This window comes from Gallus gallus, chromosome 9 (genome assembly GCF_016699485.2).
Source record: "Gallus gallus isolate bGalGal1 chromosome 9, bGalGal1.mat.broiler.GRCg7b, whole genome shotgun sequence".
In the NCBI taxonomy this organism is placed as follows: Eukaryota; Metazoa; Chordata; class Aves; order Galliformes; family Phasianidae; genus Gallus; species Gallus gallus.
In genome coordinates this window covers 11,231,192-11,235,924 of record NC_052540.1, presented here as the reverse complement: position 1 = coordinate 11,235,924, position 4,733 = coordinate 11,231,192, and positions in this window count along the sequence as shown.

The following is a 4,733-nucleotide window of genomic DNA, read 5'->3' as shown; positions in this document are numbered from 1 at the left end:
TGTATTCTTCTTTGGTAGTTTTGGCTTGGCGTTAATATTCTGTTGTTTCCAACTTACCAAGTATATACGTTCAAAACCAAGTAATCTAAACAAACAGAACTATCAAAATTCACCGTAAAAATTGTATTAATCTAGTGATGAGTCTGCTGTCGTATGATTCTTTAGTGTAACAGTTTCCTAATTTTGGTTCTTTTGAAACTTAAGGCTTTGATTTTCACCTTCAGAAGTTAGAGGAGACTGTTAAAAAGAAGCAGCCACGGGCATTTGTTTCTAGTACTTGCTGAAAAGCATCATGTCATCAATTTTTTTATCAAGGGACCAATGTAAGAGTGAATGCAAATATAAGCAAGGTATTAGTAACCTTGGGCTAATGGGACATAACTGGGCGCCTATATTCATTCCTCCAGGTAACTAAAAATCTTGTTGGAGTATTGCTATGCTTAGATGTTCAGTGTAAGGCCTTAAAACACCCTCAGTCCAACCTGCATGCAAAATTAGGCAAAAACAATAACATCTTTCTCTCACATCAAGCTATATAGGGAAAATATATTGTCAGAAAGAAGCTCTGGCTAAGCCTAGCAGATTTGCCAGAACTGGTGTAATAACAGGAAAGAACTTCTACAATCTTGAGTCATTAAAGCATACAGGAACCACTGGACTAGGGCAACTTTCCTTCAGATGGCTAACAGGGTAGTTCTGGTGCTGGTTCCACAGCTCTTTTGCCTTGCAAAATGCTTCACAATAGTCTTCTGTGAGGCTGAAAATATTACTTGAGAAATCATCCCTTGGTACCTTTAGCTCTTTTGCTCACTGAACAGTATTTTACCACTGTCGTAATCTTTTACTATTTCCTAATGATATTTAATTGCAGAATGCTTATTCTTTATTTTTTCAAGAACTCCAAGAGACAGGTGTGTTCGCTTGTGCATTTCCAAAATCAGTTGTGCTAAATGCAGAGTAGATCATTTTTTAAGCAGTCTGCCTTCATTCTGAAGAACCCTCAAAGTACCCCCAAAAAGTAGCATCCATTTTTAATAAATAAACAGGCTCTAGAAGTTCCCACTTTCATCTCTCAGACTGTAAGCAATGCAGTGATTTATCCCCTATCTATATTCCAGGCTTTGGAAAACATGAGAAGTTTTTCAGCACGCTGCTTGTTATTTAATTCCATCTAGGTTGGAGAAAACTGTTACATAAAACCTTTATAAAGTGAGATTTGCAGATGGACTTCTCTTGTTCTGTTAATGACCTTTCCATCTGTATCATCCCTGTAAGTTTTTCATCTCCAGCTGTATAGGAGTTGCAGTCTCTTAATGACACCCTAGGGTCTATATGTCAGAGAAAAACAATTTATGTGATGTTTCTCAGTAAAATAATGTGTAGATAGTTTGGGTTTCTCAGAAAACGAAATTAAAAGAAAGGGGGGGGGGGAATCATCTACCGCTTCCAAAGTCTTAAAACAAAATTGGGGTTTTGCTACTTGATCGAGGAGAATTTTGCAAACTGGAGGAGAGGAGGGCCACTGTTTTAAAGTATAGTATGTTACAGCTTGTCTTCTACAGATATTTGAACTTAGATGAGTTTTATAAAGGTGCTTTTGTAGACCCAAAGCCAGTCCATACATGCCTTACATACCTCACCTTGGTTTTACTAGCAAAAATAACTTTCCTCAATGCTGAAAAACTGGGAGCAGAGACTGAACAAAAAAAGTTATTTAGGAAAGAGAAAAGCAGTTGGTTTTCCTATTCTTTCTGGAGAAATTGAGCTCATTTACTGTAGTTTGGGCATAGTTTATTGGGAATGCTGGGGTTGGTAAAGAAAATCTTTGTTCAAGGGAATGTATTATCAAACTTCATGGCATAAATATTTGACTACTAATGGGCATTGCGAGAATAAGAATGCTAATACTATGTGACAGAAGTACATAGGAATTGATAAATGTGAATGGTGTTTGGAAGATGCTGAGGAAGAAGTTGTGGAGCTGGGGAGACTCAGGTAAGGGGAACTCTTGCAGCCAGGGCAAGGAAACAGAGACCTACTGTGCAGAGGGAAAACTAGACCATAAGATGAAGAAGCCACTTCAGTCAAAAAGCAATCATGTAATAAGACCCGATGTTGGAATTAGTGAGACAGAAGGTAAGAAAGATTAAAAAACAAATAAACATAAGCAACAAATAAGATCTGCTGCCCTTCTGGGGTGCAGCAATGAACCTAGCCAGTGGAGAGATCTGTTGTCTTATATGCAGACTATGTAAGCTCTCTATACGTGCTTTCATGACATGTGCCTATATATGCTGTGCCTGTGTACTGGGTTGGATCACTCCAGGATTTGGATGTGCTGTTCCACATTATGCCTTTTGTACAGTCTCCCTCCAAAACAGAACAACTGTATAGAACCTAGCCCTAGACCTCAAGAAGTTCCTTCTGAACCTTCATACCACTTCTATGTATTCTGTTGACTGGATGGTCGACTAAACGTTGTTGCATCATGGAGAAGTTACAAACAAATAGGCTGACCACCTAAAGCTTCTGTTGGGTCATTTGGTATAAGGCTCGTTTTGGAAAGGTATGTTATGTCATTCCTTACACTCTCCTTTTTCTCATCCTCTCTTTTCTTCTGTTGTTTGCTGACAGCAATATTGCAGTAACACAAAGCAAAGCTGCCTCCCAGGGGCCTCCTACCTCCTCAGCACACACAAACACTAGAGAATCTTTTGGCCAGTGTGTTGGTCATCTCTGTGCATTTGGTTCTGAACAGAAGGTGAAGAAAAGAAGGGAAGAAACCCCAAACCTCCACCTTTATGTAAAACATAAAATGTGAGGCATATTTATTTCTCTCAGGACTTTCCCCATCCCTGTTTCTGTGATCATTTTGAAGAATACTGAGTGTCACCTGCAAGTTAAGAAAGACCACTTACAGATTTTGTTCCGAAGAAACATTACCCTCTCTTCTACAAAGACATTCGACATGCTGCTTGGGGTAGGTTTGTTTCCATTGTTTTCCTGCTAGCACTGATAAAAGCAGGCCCGTGTGCAGTAGGTGGCAGTGCTGGCGTGGAAATGGCAGCTGCAAGCCTAAGGCCTGCACTGTGAGCTTCCCTCTGGTTTTCTCTGTGGAAGGATCACAGATGACAGTATCTCTGAACTATGTATTCCCTGCATGTGTGCGGAAAGCTAGCTATTTCCCACCGAAGCTTCGATATCTTCAGATGCAAGTGGAATGATGTTGCCACTAGGCAAATAAAAAATGCACGTGAAAGTAGGCGAGAACACGCTGCCAAAAACTGCATAATGCCCTTGAAGTTGCACTAGGCTTATACTACATGCAAGAATTTGGGTCTGGGCTGTGATTTCTGACATAAATCACAGCTTCGCAAAAAGTTATGGATGTATCACAGCGGTGTCCATCAAAGGAGTCAGGCTGGTTTTGTTGCTGGTGTAATGGCATCGACTTACCTTTGAGGTGAGTTTGGGCCTTAGACACAAGACAAAGGCCGTGACATAGGCAGAGTGGCCCCAGGGCCATGAACACTTGGGAAAGTGGTTAAGAGAGAGACAAGTCAGGCCAAGGACTGCCCCTGCAGCTCTAGTTGTCTATTTGTTGGTATTTAAGCTTGCTGCTTGTGTCTCTGCTGGTTTAACCTTTAGCTGACCTAGTTATTGAACCAGAGCAGCTGGAAGCAGACAAGGAAGTCAATATTTCTCCACTGATTGCTGCTTATTGAGGAGCAAACAGGCCCTGCTGAGGTGAGCAGCATGCAGGGGCAGCCCATGCTGGACAGGAGGTATGTGGCGACAAGCAGCTGTAACGTTGGGCTGTGCTGGCTTACAACATTGTGCTATGTGTGCCCCAGATGCCAGTCCAATGGTGTTTTGTAGCTGATACCCTAGTTGCATGTTCCTGCTCTAAGTACAGTCCCTTTTGTGTGACTGTTAAGTTCCGTCTGAATGCTGGAACTTTGTGACACAGCTAGTGTTAGCACATCCTCCCAAAGTATCTGGACTTGCATGAACGTGGCTTTGATAGGAAGAGAGGGAATGGCCTCAAGTTGCTCCAGGAGAGGTTCAGCTTGGTTATTAGGAAAAAATTCCCCAAAATAGTGGCCAGGAACTGGAAGAGGCTCCCCAGGGAAGATATGTAGTCACTGCCTCAGGAGGTATTCAAGAAAAGGGTAGATGTGGCACTGAGGGACATGGGTTAGTGGGCAGTTTTGGTGATAGATGGACGGGTGAACTAGATGATCTTAGAGGCCTTTTCCAACCTTAAAGATTTTATGATTCTTTGCTTTCTGTTTCACTGCAGCCCACCATATACCTGAGCTGTTGTGTGCACTACTGAGGAGATCAGTTCCACACTCTTTGCATTTTGTTAGTGACCTTTCCTAGCCACTTATCAGCTTGAGTGCTGTCTCCAGGTTTTGCTGTGGGTCTCCAGTCACGTGGTATGAGACAGAGCAATGCCTGGCCCAGGGAGCTGGGGCAAAATGAATCCTAGTTATACAGGTGCTGTGTATGTGTGCCAAAAACCTAGACCTTAGCAGCTAAATCCTGTTGTTTTTCATTCCTGCAGGCAGTCCTGCTTTTTAACTGATGCACAACAGTGACTTCAGTTTTTTTTTTTTGTTTGTTTTTTTTTCTTTTAAAAATCCCGTTGGTTTTTATGGCTGAACAATGGAGCAAAGACCTTATTGTTTCAGCAAATTTCTCATTTTTCAGGAAGCAGAATGTGTGGC